The following is a 17,011-nucleotide window of genomic DNA, read 5'->3' on the forward strand; positions in this document are numbered from 1 at the left end:
TATGCCTTCAAAAGGCTTATAATTTACTAGAGAAATTATAAGACATTTAGTTATAGTGTTAGGTCATGATTTATCCATGTTAGAGAAAGAAAGCACATCTGGCTGGAGGGATTTGAAAAGAAAGGATTCATGAAGGAGGGGTAGATTCGAGTTAAATCTTTACAAATAGGCAGAATATTTGAAGTGAATGAGGGAAGTAGATCCCAGCTAGAGCAGGGGTGGGAGGAGAGTTGCAGGGAAAGTTTGGGGAGGCAGCTCATTTTTCAGCTTATGGTGGTCTGGGGCAAGTATGGGGAAGAGAGTCAAATAAAATTGGAAATGTAAGTTGAGCTTGAATTTAGAGGGTTATATTTGCCAGGCTAAGAAGTTTGAATTTTACTTGGTAGACAAAATACACTTTTTTTTTTTTAATCAGGAGATATGTTGAGGGTAATGTATTTGAAGGAGAATTGGAAGACTGACTATGAATAGGGAGAGGCAATAGATGAACCCAGTCAGGAGGTGATGATGGTAGTCAAATGTGTAGTAATTTGAGTCTGAACTTGACTTGAGGCGAGAAAGGGTGGATATGAGGAAGGAGGAAGGCTGGTGCTTAAAATGTCCTGCAATGTGACTGTCTCTTGGGAATGTAAACATAGAAGGCAAATTCACCAGTTATTTTACTCTCCAAACAAGTTTATTTGGGAATAGCCAGAAGAATTGCAATGTGGGATGTGCATGCTGTGGTGAACCATAGAGAAATCCAAAGAACAAAGAAGGGGAGCTTCCTCTTATAGAGAAAAAGGGGGACTATGGAGAGACTATTCTAAACAAATGTCCATTGGGGGAAATAACAGTTGAGGGTGGCAACAGCTTCTCATTGGCTGAGCCACAACGTTTCTCATTGGCTGAGCTGTTGCGAGTTGGGGAGAGAAATCTTCCTTCAGTAGTAAAGTAGTTGTTTACTCCCTGCTGAAGATGCAAGCATACATCTCTTCCTGTTTGGAGTAATTGACAATGTATGATAGAGCATGAGAGCTCCCCCTGCAGACCTTCCTGACTCCAATTTAGTTGAGTTTCTCTTATTAATTTCATGTTTACCTCTTTTGATCAAGATCTTTCTCTGAAGCATCACTGATCGACAGTCAGGTTCTCTGTACATAGTGGTCATGTCCCTCGGTGCCAGAAAAGACCTTTCCTGGTTGCTGTGGCCCATGTTGGAGGGAAGGTACATAGTGGTTGGAAACCATTTAGGCCACATTTGAATAACAAGGAAGGTTAGGAGGGAGAACTCTCAGGCATTTTCCATCTAAAGTCTATATTTCTCCAAGGTCATAGGTGTTGGAGATCATCCAAAGTGCTGAGCCAGCATCACCTTGTGGGGCGTGTCATTTTACAGAGGTTCAACAGTCAACAGAACGTTACAACAAGTATACAGAGTAAGATTAAGAGCAATACTATAAGCTCAGTTTGCAGGATGGTTCTAAACCAGGAGCCCAGACCTGAAGGTAACCAGCTGAGCAAAATCAACAGACAGTGGAATGTTAGGTGAAATTTGTTGTAGCCAATATGCTTGCTCTCTAATCTTACTTCCTCAGAGGCATTTATCCATGTGCAACAGGAGATGTTCGCCATTGCACAGACACCTCCTTGCTAAGCAAGTAGGTGTTCAAGGGCTATGTTAGAAGAAGTTATCCAAAACCACTTGGCCAATGACTTAAGTGACTGTTGCTGAGCTGAAGCTGTCTTGGCTGTGGAGTTGACTAATTTGTCCAGTGTCAGGGAGAGTTTCCTGGTTATTTGTTCATTGGCATTCACTCTGATCCACGGGAAGAAAGCTCTCCTGTGGAGGCATACCCAGAGTCATGTATGCCTCCTGGATATTCTCGTTTAAGGTACTATGGTGATTCAATGGTCGAGACCAATGAGAAGTCTCTGTTTGGTGATGCAGAAAGACAAGACAGTGAATACAGCAAAGGCACATTGCCCTTGTACTCTCCAGCTGCCAAGGCAATGAGTCACCCAAGCAGAAAGGCAATTCCAAAACCTTCATAGATGAAGATGTAACCAGAGGTGTACATAATGCTCCTGCATAAGCGATAGCATCTATAGACTCAGTCGTGAGCATAGGGGCATTAGCACAATATAACCAAGGCTCAGATACTATGTTGTTACATACCAAGAGGTTGCCTAAATACATGAGCATGTTAAGAAATATATGAACAATTCACCTTACACTGATGGCCTCATAAAATTTTTTGTACAAATATTCAAAAGATCTTGTTTTCTCCTCCCCAGGCTGGGTTAAATTAAAGTGAGGAAGAAGTTTAGGTGGGCTTAGTAACCTGACTTGGTAAAAAGGACCAGCAGAGCAATTTAGACAAACAACAGCATCTGGAATCCCAGTGAAATTACTTTTAGGGTGAACTAAGGGGTCATTACTGTTTTGGACAGACTGAGGTTTCTGATGGCAAATCCAGCAATCAGAGAGGTTTCCCCCTTTTGCAAGAGGTTGGGAAGTGCAGACAAGAGCATTATCCTTCCAGAAAAGAGAGGGAAAAAATAAAGCAAGAAACAACAATGAAAGAGAGGTATACAAGTTTGGTTCAGTCATCTTGAGAAAGCTGTCTGCCTAAGATATCAACTGCCTCTGTTTCTAGTCAATTTGATTGGAGGTCCTGACTCTAGACTAGAGGTCAGGTGGAGTCTTCTTTAGCTGTGAGGTGTGTACCTGAGGCTCAAGTCCCCGAATTTTGGTTGCCATCTTGGCAGTGAGGAGGGCCTAATATAGTTCCTTCCAAGGATATTTCAAGGGCAGTAAAATTGAAAATATCAGTTTGGAGTATCATAGCCAGACATTTAAGGAAACTAGAAGAATTTAGGATCCAGTCCAGCTTAGAGGTATATAACAAAATCTTAAAAACAATAGGACTAGAATTTAATATTTACCAAGGTGCAAACATAATTTCTCTCTCCAAAATTACCTCCATTTTTATTAAATATAAACATAGTAAAACTATTTTTTTTGTATTAAGCTTGCCTGATTATTTATATAAATGCATCAAAAATAGTGACCACATAAGCTCTTTTTTAAGATTGCTTTGCTGAAATCTTGTAAACAAGGTACTAGGCTGATTTTTCCAAGCAGTTCCTCAAAGATATCTGTTCATTTCTGAGTCTATGTACATTTTTCTTGAATATAACATTCTAGTGACAGCCTTGATAATGTAGCCAATATTTCCAGTTGTGCCTTGTAACAAAGAGAGCAGACCTTCACTGAACCCATGCAAATACATACATTGTCATGAAAAGAACACTTAAGAGTTTCTAATTTCTGGAGGGCTCAGGCGGAGAGAAAAACATAAATGCTTCAACTTTTGTTGCAAAGATATGCTTTACCAAATTGCTGTAATTTATAGATAGCTTAAAGGAGAGGAGAATAAGGGGTCCTTTACCTCTGGAAAACAAACCCTCAAAGTAATCAGTCTTCCACTTGAGTTCCAGAAACTCCCACCCAGTTCAGTGTTATGATCTTAAAGTTATCAAAGCCTGTATTCCAGAGTACTTGTTAGAGTCTTTTCCATGAATCTCTTTGAAAATGAAACATATTTATAAAAGCATCAGAGTAAAACAATAACTGTCTGTAACTGACAAAAGTCTTTAAAAAAAGTCAATGGGAAATGGAATTGACAAGAAAATTTGGGTAGTTTTGTGACATACATTTTAGATAGTAACTAGAATTACAGGTAATAAAGTTATATTAGGGCATATCAGATTTTTAGGAATTTTATACAATTTCTAGAACACTTTTTAGTAACATTCACACATACAATATAACCTCAAAAAGTTTATTATTGCTTATTTGACCATGCTTCTCATGTACCATATCAAATAAGCTTAATTAGTGTAATATCTCTCTTTTTATAAAGAGAGGGAACAAATATTTTGAGATGTCCCAGGTACCCTCTGGAAAAATCCCAAAGTTACATCCAAGTTGAAAAGACATCATTTAGAGTTTGAATATTTTGGGAAGCTTGTAAAAATATCCAAAGGGTTGGACACTTGATCAAATAGGATCACAGATCATTACAAAATAATACTTAAGTATCTATTTGACCAAAGTAAAAATAAAGACTTTCAAGGGCCAATACAAAAGGTTACATATACAGTTGTAAGCAAAAATTAATTCCTTCAATATTAAGAAGATTCAGTTTTCATAAATAATTAAAGACCTGGTTGAAAAAAAACACAGGAAATTATTTTGATAAAACATAAAATCTCGATTTTAGGTCAAGATGGCGGCGTAGGCAGACTCTGAACTCACCTCCTCCCGTGGACACAGCCAATTTACAACTACTCGTGGAAAAATTACCCCTGAGACAGAACTGAAAACTGGATGAGAGGAACTCCTGCAACAACGGACAATCCTAACTGGGGTGGAAGAGGCAGAGACTCCCTTCCGGAGAGGAAAAACGCCGCCTTCACAAGCCGCCAGCGTCACGGCCGCCGGGAGCAGCTCACAGGTACGCAGCCTCCCTGGAGGCGCGGGGCCCTGAGCCGGGGAGCGCCCCCGCTGTGGGCATTTTGTGGACCCAGCACAATCGACACCAGTGGCATAATATCTGACCTTGCCTGCTACTAAAGCATTGGGGAGCACCCCCAGAAAACCCGGTTCACAAAGAAACTAAAACTGGCTCTTAAAGGGCCCGCGCACAAACTCACCCGTTCCAGAAAGCATCCTAAAATCACCAGAAAGAAAGGTGCACACTGCTTTGGTGACAAGAGACTCACCTAATAGGCCCTGAGTGCATCTCGGTGAGGGGTGAGACCTCTCCAGGGACTGGGACATTGGCGGCGGCCATTGTTGTGGCCTGGTGTGAGCGTGCTGACACAGACGCCATTGGAGTTCTCCCTGAGACCTGCTAGCCCAGGGTCTGCTCCACCCGCTAGAGCACCGATTTAATCCAGCTCAGCCAAGGCAGGCAGCCCACCCTAGAGACTGGCCCCACCTAACAACAAGCCCTCAGGCAACGTGTGGGCCTGCATAGATTGGTGACTGGATTTTCTGCAGCCTGGCAACTGAACTGACTTGAGCGGGGCAGGGTGTGCACAAGGAGCGGGTGGAGAGTGTGGGGTGGTAGCGGAGTGTATGGGGCTCCCGCCGTGGAGAGACTGGGTCCGCTTGGGGAGGTCGGGGTGCTCACACGGGGCAGGACTGTGTTGACTGTGTGTGTGGACCTGTGGGCGGCAGGGCTTGTCAGCTGCAGAAGACTTGTGCTTCTCAAAGACCCACATAGGAGGTTTGCCCCACCTTCCAAAGCCTGAAACAATTGGGTGCTCCTGTGCCTGAGGCCAGCCCCACCCAGCTGCAATCCTCAGAGAGCTGACAAGAGACCTAATAGGCTAGAGGTTTACAGCAATTCTAAGGCCCTGAGCCTAACAACCTGCCACACTGGGGGCCTATTCACTTAAAAGAAATACTGCAACACAAATGTGGTATTAGAACTTACAGCCAACTGTGCTGGGGCTCCCCACACCTGATAAAGAGACTGAAGGGCCCACAACAACTACAAGCTGCTGAGCATTACAACAGCTGGCCAGGAGCATAACTCAGCCTCCCTGGGCGCCTATAGGGAGAGCTAACAGGCCACAATAGAAGGACACACGTAGCCCACATAGGGGCCACCCCTGGAACATTGAGAACTGAGGGAAGCACACTGGAAGCCTCCTAAGCCATCACTTACATAAGGTCACCTATCCAAGAGCAGGAGACGAGCTGACCTACCTAATACGAGACACAAGCACAGGGAAAGAGGCAAAATGAGGAGGCAAAAGAATACATTCCAAGTAAGGGAACAGGACAAAACCCCAGAAAAGGAACTAAGTGAAACAGAAATGAGCAACCTACCTGACAGAGAGTTCAAACTAAGAGTGTTAAGGATGCTCACTGATCTGGGGAGAAGAATAGATGAACTCAGTGAGAATGTCAACAAAGAAATGGAAGAGATAAAAGGAACCAATCAGAAATGAAGAATACAATACTGGAAATGAAAAACTCATTAGAGGGACTCAAAAGCAGAGTAGAGGATACAGAAGAACGGATCAGTGAGCTGGAAGAAAGACTAGAAGAAATTACCCAAGGTGAACAGGTAAAAGAGAAAAGAATTAAAAAGAGTGAGGACAGTCTAAGGGACCTCTGGGACAACATCAAGCGCACTAACATCCGTGTTATAGGTGTCCCGGAAGGAGAAGAGCGAGACAAGGGGGCAGAGAATCTATTTCAAGAAATAATAGATGAAAACTTCCCTAACCTAAGGAAGGAAACAGACATCCAGGTACAGGAGGCACAGAGAGCCCCAAACAAGATAAACCCAAAGAGGCCCACACCAAGACACATCATAATCAAAATGTCCAGAATTAAAGATAAAGAGAGAATCCTAAAAGCCGCAAGAGAATGTCAAGTTACATACAAAGGAAACCCCATAAGGCTATCAGCTGACTTCTCAGCAGAAACTTTACAGGCTAGAAGAGAGTGGCACGATATATTTAAAGTGCTAAAAGGAAAAAACTTACAGCCAAGAATACTCTACCCGGCAAGGTTATCGTTCAAAATGTAAGGAGAGATCAAAATTTTCCCAGATAAGCAAAAATTAAAGGAGTTTGTCACCAAGAAACCAGTGTTACAAGAAATGTTAAAGGGACTGATTTAAGGGGAAAAGAGAAGACCACAAATAGGAAAAATTATCTATTTCAATGATTAGAACGTAAAGGATACAAATGCACAAAAAGAGGTTAGATATGATATCAAAAACATAAAAGGAGGGAGGAGGGTAGTTAAAGAGTACAGCTTTCAGACAGAGGTCGAACTAAAGTGACCATCAATTCTGTATAGAAGAAGTAAGGAACAGAGAAGGACTACTTAAACACTGAGGAAAAAAATAAAAAAGTTAAAAATGGCAGTAAGTACATACTTATCAATAGCTACTTTAAACGTCAATGGACTAAATGCCCCAATTAAAAGGCATAGGGTGGCTGACTGGATAAAAACAAGACCCATATATATGCTGCATACAAGAGACACACTTCAGACCTAAAGACACTCACAAACTGAAAGTGAAGGGATGGAAAAAGATACTCCACGCAAATGGCAATGAAAAGAAAGCTGGGGTAGCAGTACTCATATCAGACAAAATAGACTTTAAAACAAAAACTGTAAAAAGAGACAAAGAAGGGCATTACATAATGATCAAGGGAACAATCCAACAAGAGGATATAACACTTGTAAATATCTACGCACCCAATGTAGGTGCACCTAAATATATAAAGCAATTATTAACAGACATAAAAACAGAAATAGACAGTAACACAATAATAGTAGGGGACTTTAACACTCCACTTACACCAACAGATAGATCATCCAAACAGAAGATCAATAAGGAAACATTGGCCTTAAACGACACCTTAGAACAGATGGACCTAGTAGATATATACAGAGCATTCCATCCAAAAACCGAAGAATACACGTTCTTTTCAAATGCACATGGAACATTCTCCAAGATTGATCACATATTAGGCCACAAAACAAGTCTCCATAAATTTAAGAAGATTGAAATAATACCAAGCATCTTTTTCTGACCACAACGGTATGAAACTAGAAATCAACTATAGGAAGAAAATCAGAAAAGCCACAAATACATGGAGATTAAACAAAATGCTACTGAACAACGACTGGGTTAACGAAGAAATCAAAGAAGAAATCAAAAATACCTGGAGACAAATGAAAATGAAAATACGACATGCCAGAATTTATGGGATACAGCAAAAGCGGTTCTAAGAGGGAAGTTTATAGCGATACAGGCCTATCTCAACAAACAAGAAAAATCTCAAATAAACAATCTAAAAATGCACCTAAAGGAACTGGAAAAAGAAGAACAAACAAAGCCCAAAATCAGTAGAAGAAGGGAAATAATAAAAATCAGAGCAGAAATAAATGAAATAGAGACCAAAAACATTAGAAAGAATTAATAAAACCAAGAGCTGGTTCTTTGAAAAGATCAACAAAATAGACAAACCTTTAGCTAGACTCACCAAGAAAAAGAGAGAAGGCACAAATAAGTAAAATCAGAAATGAAAGAGGAGAGGTTACAACAGACACCTCAGAAATACAAAAGATTATAAGAGAATACTATGAAAACTATATGCCAACTAATTCGACAATCTGGAAGAAATGGATAAATTCTTAGAATCATACAACCTTCCAAAACTGGATCAAGAAGAAGTGGAGAATTTGAATAGACCAATCACCAGTAAGGAGATCGAAACAGTAATCACAAACCTCCCAAAAATAAAAGTCCAGGACCAGACGGCTTCCTGGTGAATTCTACCAAACATTCAAAGAAGACTTAATACCTATCCTTCTCAAACTCTTCCAAAAATTGAGGAGGGGGAAGCTCCTAACTCATTCTATGAAGCTGACATTACCCTGATACCAAAACCAGACAAGGACAACACAAAAAGAAAATTACAGGCCAATATCACTGATGAACATCGATGCGAAAATCCTCAACAAAATACTAGCAAATCGCATACAACAATACGTTAAAAGATTATACACCATGATCAAGTGGGATTTATTCCAGGGATGCAGGGATGGTTTAACATTCGCAAATCAATCAACGTAATACACCACATTAATAAAATGAAGAACAAAAATCACATGATCATCTCAATAGATGCAGAGAAAGCATTTGACAAGATCCAGCATCCATTTATGATAAAAACTCTGAATAAAATGGGTATAGAAGGAAAGTACCTCAACATAATAAAGACCATATATGAGAAACCCACAGCTAATATCATCCTCAATGGTGAAAAACTGAAAGCTATCCCTCTAAGAACAGGAACCAGACAAGGATGCCCACTGTCACCACTCCTATTTAACATAGTATTAAAGTCCCAGCCAGAGCAATCAGGCAAGAGAAAGAAATCAAAGGGATCCAAATTGGAAAGGAAGAAGTGAAACTGTCACTATTTGCAGATGACATGATTTTATATATAGAAAACCCTAAAGAATCCACCAGAAAACTTTTAGAAGTAATAAACGAATATGGTAAAGTTGCAGGATACAAAATCAACATACAAAAATCAGTTGCATTTCTGTACACTAACAACGAAGTAGCAGAAAGAGAAATTAAGAATACCATCCCATTTACAATTGCAACAAAAAGAATAAAATACCTAGGAATAAATTTAACCAAAGAGGTGAAAGATCTGTACATGAAAACTATAAAACATTTCTGAAAGAAATTGAAGAAGACACAAAGAAATGGAAAGATATTCCGTGCTCTTGGATTGGAAGAATTAACATAGTTAAGATGTCCATACTTCCTAAAGCCATCTATAGATTCAATGCAATCCCTATCAAAGTTCCAACAACATTTTTCACAGAAATAGAACAAAGAATCCTAAAATTCATATGGAACAACAAAAGACCCCGAATAGCTAAAGGAATCCTGAGAAAAAGAACAAAGCTGGAGGTATCACACTCCCTGATATCAAAATATACTACAAAGCTATAGTAACCAAAACAGCATGGTACTGGCACAAAAACAGACACACAGATCAATGGAATAGAATCGAAAGCCCAGAAATAAACCCACACATCTATGGACAGCTAATCTTTGACAAAGGAGCCAAGAACATACAATGGGGAAAAGAAAGTCTCTTCAACAAATGGTGTTGGGAAAACTGGATAGCCATATGCAAAAATGAAAGTAGATCCTTACCTTACACCATACACAAAAATTAACTCCAAATGGATTAAAGACTTGAATGTAAGACCTGAAACTGTGAAAGTTCTAGAAGAAAACATAGGCAGTACGCTCTTCGACATCGGTCTTAGCAACATCTTTTCAAACACCACATCTGACCGGGCAAGAGAAACAATAGAAAAAATAAACAAATGGGACTACATCAAACTAAAAAGCTTCTGCACAGCAAAGGAAACCATCAACAAAACGAAAAGACAACCTAACAATTGGGAGAAGATATTTGCAAACCATACATCTGATAAGGGCTTAATCTCCAAAATATATAAAGAACTCATGCATCTCAACAACAAAAAAACTACTAACCCAATTAAAAAATGGGCAGAAGACCTGAACAGACATTTCTCCAAAGAAGATATACAGATGGCCAACAGACACATGAAAAGATGTTCAAAATCACTAACTATCAGGGAAATGCAAATCAAAACTACAATGAGATATCACCTCACGCCTGTCAGAATGGCTATAATTAACAAGACAGGAAACAACATGTGTTGGAGAGGATGTGGAGAGAAGGGAACTCTCATACACTGCTGGTGGGAGTGCAAACTGGTGCAGCCACTATGGAAAACAGTATGGAGATTCCTCAAAAAGTCAAGGATAGAACTACCATATGATCCAGCTATTCCACTGTTGGGTATTTATCCAAAGAACTTGAAAACACCAATTTGCAAAGGTACATGCACCCCTGTGTTCATTGCAGCCTTATTCACAATAGCCAAGACTTGGAAGCACCCTAAGTGCCCATCAAGGGACGAATGGATAAAGAAGCTGTGGTATATATACACAATGGAATACTACTCAGCCATAAGAAACGACGAAATCCAGCCATTTGTGACAACATGGATGGACATTGAGGGTATAATGCAAAGTGAAATAAGTCAGAGGGAGAAGGCCAAATACCGTATGATTTCCTTCATTAAGTAGTAGATAATAACAACAATAAACAAACACATAGGGACAGAGATTGGATTGGTGGTTACCAGAGGGGAAGGGGGGAGGGTGGAGGGTGAAAGGGATAATTCGGTACATGTGTGTGGTGATGGGTTGTAATTAGTATTTTGGTGGTGAACATGATGTAGTCCATGCAGAAATAGAAGTACAATGATGTACACCTGAAATTTTTGCAATGTTATAAACCAATGTTACTGCAATAAAAAAAAATAAATAAATAAAATAAAAAAAATAAAGTTCAAAAAAAAAAAAAAAAAAAACATAAAATCTCTATTTTCTTGCCATGTTACTTAAAACGTAAAGAAGCTTTCACAATCTGTTATCAAAAGCAGACCAGTACCCCAAGAAAACCTGGTCCTTTTAACAGAAAAGGAAGCCAAATTTTAATTTTGCATCAGCTTATTTTGGTATTAAAACTCATTTTAATCTTAGCCAGCTTGACCACACATTAAAATTCCTTTCCACAAACCTTCTATACTTTCTTTTTACATTTAGATTTTGTCCTATTTTCTTCTTTTTCCCCTTCTGAAATGACCAGCCTCTCTTTAGGACAAAATTATTTTCTTTTCCCTCAACAAAATGCATTTCCATTCTCATACCTTCTTTTATCAAAACACACATCTTACTTTCCCTACATACAGAGATGTTTCCCTTATTACATATAATGATTAGAATTCAATTATAGATCCTTAGAATCCTTAATTCCAAGTGAAAAATAAGAAGTAAACAATTGTGAACTATATTAGCATTTTGTGGCTTGGTGAACTTACAAATACCTTTTATAAATTTCTAGAAACATGTGCCTTTTTTAATAGAAAATTTCTCAGAGTGGCGTAAAACAAGTTCACTAATAGACTCAAATGTCCTTAGCCTGCCAAAAGTATATGAATCCATGTTCAGTAATTAATGTTTATCTTATTTGGAAATGATTTATGTATTCAATGACTAACCATTATTTAATTTAACTTAGTATAAAGTTTGATCTTATTTACATTTATTTAAATTACTTGCCTTTAGCAATCTGCTTGGATCAGACATTAAATAGCCAACCATCATCTTAAGTTACTTTCTTGCTGACAAATTTTGTAACAGAGATAACATGAGCTTAATCTAATAAACCTAGGTAGAATCAAAGTTGTATGCATGTGTTATATTCAGTTTTGATAATTCTGAAGACATGCCTGTTTCAGTTAAACCAATGATCTTAATCTAGCATTTATCTACTAAAGATTAATCCCAGATCATGTAAACTTGAAAACATTTGGGTTAGCTTTTATTATTTTTCTGAGGTTTAGGAATACTTAATTTATAAGTGCTTGATTTCAAGCCACTTAGACAGAGCTCTTTACAAATTAGTTTTGGCAATACCATCCAAAGATAGAAAAATATCACATCTCTATAACATATATACAGAGACACGTAGACAGACATAAACAGATCTCATAGCTTTCATTTAAAAACTTTAGCTATACCTCAGGTACAACAATATAAAACTCAAAAGAAAAGTTGGATCCAAGTGGCATTTCTGGCAGATGGACTAAGTTAAGGTTGTTTGTTCAGATGGTCAAAGTCATTTACTAAAGACTTTTTAAATTTGCATGCTGTAAGGATCCTTTTAAAGCTGTTTTTGGAGTCATTTTATCTATTATAAAAAGTCTAGAATAATTTCTATTTAAATTTTTCCTTCTAGTTGTATATTTGCTCCAGTTAACTTAGAAATAGTAGCTAGGGGTTTAGCATTTGAATCCTCAGAGGGTCTGATTTTAAAGGGGCAGGTTTTCACAGAATGGAAGAGAAGATAATATTGGGGGCAGAGCCTGAGCACAAGATGGCTGCTGGGGTGGAGTCTGAGACAAAAGAGTCTGGGAAGACAAACAAGAAGGTGCCTGAGGCAAAGAAGATGAAAGAGGGGAACATGAGGCTTCAGAAGCCATTATGTTCTCAGTTTTTTAGTTGTTTTGGTCAATTTAGACAAGGTATCTTACAGTGAGGCAATTTTAGAGTTTTCTGTGCATTCAGAAATCTCTAGGCACCAATAAAAAGAGTCATACCACTTGTTTTACTTAATTTTAGAGCCATGGTCTTCCAATTTGGTTTTGTTACTGAACACAAACACTGGTTTGTTTACCCACTGCACAGTAAGGCCAATAACTGGAAATACCAAGCTTGTGGCAAGGAAAGAGGTTTACTGTTATCAAAAGGCAGCCAGACAAGGAGATGGGGGTTAGAACACAGATCCACCTCCACAAAGGCAAAAAGTTAGGGGTTTTTATCTGGGGTTTTAGGTAGGAGAGGGGGAGTGTTGCTGGGGCTTTAGGTAGGGGAGGATGTGCATGTGTTGGGGTTTTAGGTAGGGGAGGGAGAGCATGTGACTTTGCTGGTTGGCCTTTTCCCATCAGCCTGCATTTGGCCTTGAAGACTGAATTTCTTTTCCCTTGACAGTCTGCACTTTTCAGGTTAGTTTTCATCTTCAGCCTGTGTTTGGCCCTGAAGACTGAATTTCTTTTCCCTTGACTGTCTGGACTTTTCTGCTTAGTTTTCATCTTCAGCCTGCATTTGGCCCTGTGAGGCTGAATCTTGATGTCTGCACGTTGACTTCCTGGGAAAGATGGCTCACTCATATACTAAGGAGGGACAGAAAGGCCTGGTTAGTTTTAAACAACAGTTGATTGTGCTGAATATGCACAGCTGCAGTTAGCAAAGCTTATCTCAAAGTTTTAGAAAGATTTAGGAAGATTTTTTTTTTTTTTTTTAAATTTTATTTATTTTTCCCCCAAAGCCCCAGTAGATAGCTGTATGTCATAGTTGCACATCCTTCCAGTTGCTGTATGTGGGACGCGGCCTCAGCATGGCCGGAGAAGCGGTGCCTCAGTGCGCGCCCGGGATCAGAACCCGGGCCGCCAGCAGCGGAGCACGCGCACCCAACCGCTATGCCACGGGGCCGGCCCTAGGAAGATTTTTTAACCTCTTCATTTTTGGTTTCAGTTTTGAGAAAAGTGAATTTGGGGATACCAAAAATTATCCTTAGTGGCCATTGCAATTCTGGATTGCTTTGGTCTGCATGGCCCACTCAGTTTAAAATGTGCATGTAGGGGGGTCCATAGTTCTTAAACATAAACTGAGCTGGGGTCCCTGAAGGAGTGTTTCCCTCAGAACATTTAGATAACTACGATCTCATGTCTGAAATTTCCTCTGAAAAGCCAAGAAGGTTGCTAGAGTCCTAGTTCTGATCCCCAAAGGAAACTAGAAACAAAAGAAAGTTGCTTGATTCCCAGCCCTGATTCCAAAAGGAATTTGAAAATCAAAGAAAAACTCCTGGATTCTCAGTAAGCCTGAGCCCTAAAAGGAACTGTGCTACCTTCAGGAAATAAGTGAGTACTCACCAGGGATGAAGCCTTGAACCAGGAAGGACAAAGTTCCTTCCTCTAGAGGACAAGACCTCTTCCAATCCTGAACAAAGTTGGAGATCTCAGAATGCTGACGTAAGGAAAGTATAAAACACTAACGTATAAAACACTAACGTATAAAAGGAAGCTATTCTGTTTTAAACCTGATTTGGCCTGAATTTTATTTTAACCAGAGCAGCCTGACTTACAGCTTGACATACACACATTGTACATCTGCTTTAACTCACTATCCCAAAGCAAAGGATGCGCTCTTGGAAGAGAGGGATGAATGCCTCCCTTCCTCTGACATCAATACCACTACTCTTTTGAAGATAAGTCTTTTTTCCCCAGAAATCAGGGTCAAGTTGACCTGCTGTGTATGTGCTAAATTGCAGCACATTATTTCCCTGTGACTTTGAAAAAAGCAGTATCCCTGTCATGCTTGATGTATGTTCTTTGTTCTGAAATGTATATAATCATGCTGCAAACCACACTTCTCCAGAACACTTTCTTGCTTGGTGGAGACTGCCTTCCCAGCTCAAGTAAAATTCACCTTATCTTTCCCACCTGTAGAATGGTTATTGGTTATTTGTGTCAACAATGCAAAGGGAGTGAAGTTCGGAATCCAAGAGGAGACTCACCAAACCAAAAGCAGGCGGCAACTCACAGAAGCAATGAACTCAAGGGGCTTAGTGCAGGTACCTCACTCAATTCTGGGGGTCGCCATCTCCTGGGGGTCATCTCCTTTGGAACTCCCTTCTGATACCATATATGTCAACTTACAAAGCAAATTTGCCAGTTATTTTATCCTCAAAACAAGTTTATTTGGGAGTAGCCAAAAGAATGACAGCCCTTCTTGACTCCAATTTAGTTGAAGTTTCTCTTATTCATTTCACAGGATTCATATGCTGAGAGGTTTTTATACAGTCTGACACAAAGTAAGGGGCTCAGTGAATGGTTTATTATCTCTTTTCATGATTTCCTGCCTACTTAAAGATATTTGGTGAAACTGTAACATTGTTAAAAAAAATCATTTCTCATGAACATCCTCAATTTTGTTTTCAGAGAAAGTTCTCAAATGGAATCAACAGCTGGGCAAGGATGTGGTGCTAATAGCAGAATATCAGAATGCTTTGAGCTATCTTCTGGCATTTTTAAGTTACACATATCAAAACAACACACACACACAATAAAGTGCTGGTCGACAAACTTTTACTGAACAACATCTTCTGTGTGCCACAGAAGACCATAAGACAAACCTCACTCTTTCAGAGGCTCACTGTTCTAGGAGAATGGACAGACACAAACACACAATTCCAAAAGTAATGGCAAAAACAAAGATAGACATGAACAAAGATTTGGGCATTACAAGAAGGATTTCAGTAACCATATAGTGACATGTTGGATTTTTAAAAACTTCTCCAATTATCAACTCCTCAAACTGCATTCTATTTTAGTCTGACTAAATTGAGGAAAGAATAGTCAGATTGCTTTAATAATAAAGAAAACAGGAGAATTTTCAAGCCTTCTAATATTCTAATAAAGTTTTCCAGGTTCACCCTAATTTATTTTGTGGATCTGCTAGTTTAGAAGCATTTTATTTTCCCTTTTATTAATCACGTAGATATACTTTCATGTTAGATGCACTTGCATTTTTCCTGGAGCACTGTCCTCTAGGTCATCTCCCTTGGTCTGTCCAGTGTGGCTGCCAGTTCATAGATATCTGCTGGGCTGAGTTCAGCTGAACAGGATTGAATCCTGAGCACTTGTGCAACATGAGACTAAACTTCACTATTAAAGGCCTTTCAAATCCCAGCTGTGTCACCAACCTGCTGCGCGGCTTTAAACAAGTCAATGAACCTCTGCACCCTAGCTTTCTCATTGATAAAGTAGGGATCACGATGGTACTTCCTTTATGAGGCTTGACAGTTAAGAGATAATAAGTGCTAAACACTTAGAACAGTGCTGGGCATATGAGTGCCTGGCAAAAGTTAGCTATTAAGAACAGAGAAAAAAACCTGATGAAAATGAATCACTTTGAAACAAGGCTTTTAATATTCTTACAGACAATGCCCATCTGACTCTTACCTCAGTGGATCAGGTTGTCTGCAAGGAGAGCAGCCTGCTCAAGGTATACTCCGTAGGGGAGATGGAATTCTCCCTTCTCTCTTGTACCATTCAAAGGCCTGGCACTTTTCCATAATCAAACTGCAATGGAACAGAGAGTGGTCTTTCTACCTCCACCTGCTCAGACTGGTTAACTTCAGCTCGAAGGGAAAACACTCTTGATAGCACATTTTAACTTCGGGTTCTTCCCTAGAGCTTTGCCTCGTTTTCCACTAACTAGTGAATGCATCTTGCAGACTTGGTACCAAAAAAAAGACACGATTGAGTGACACTAAACCAGAAATAGTAGCCAAGATGGGCTGCCTGCCAGTGAAAATCTCTTTTAGAGATTCCTGCACCTGATGACCATGCTGCTGAGGGATGGCACTGAGTCGTTGGCTTTGTTTCCCTTTGCTAGGAGCTGCCCCATGTGATATGCAGCATATCTATTTTATTTACATCTGAATCTGTTGGAAGAGGTTATTAATTTACTTGAAGTTTGAATTTCTTTAAGGAGAAAACCTAAAACTAAGGATCTGAAGACTTCTGACTAGCAAGAACATGGCTGTCATCTGTCCCTCTAACTGTCTTTTCTATCAACCACATGTGATGGGTCGGATTAATTATTGGAAGATGACTGAGTTCATTTTATAGCTCAAACGAGCATTTTCCATTTCCTATAATAAACATCTTGTAACGTAAGTAAACAAATAGTTTTCTAAAACAAGCATGGTTTACAAGTAAAAGTGGCTAAATTTT

The 17,011-nt window shown here is 39.4% G+C and overlaps 1 pseudogene; it reads right to left on the minus strand.

Annotated features, from left to right (window-relative positions):
• The window catches only part of LOC106803135 (ribose-phosphate pyrophosphokinase 2 pseudogene), a 31,870-nt pseudogene extending 15,188 nt beyond the window's left edge, over positions 1-16,682 (minus strand).
• Between the last annotated feature and the right edge of the window lie 329 nt (positions 16,683-17,011).

Source organism: Ceratotherium simum, chromosome 7 (genome assembly GCF_057802395.1).
Source record: "Ceratotherium simum simum isolate JZ-2026a chromosome 7, ASM5780239v1, whole genome shotgun sequence".
Taxonomy (NCBI): domain Eukaryota; kingdom Metazoa; phylum Chordata; class Mammalia; order Perissodactyla; family Rhinocerotidae; genus Ceratotherium; species Ceratotherium simum.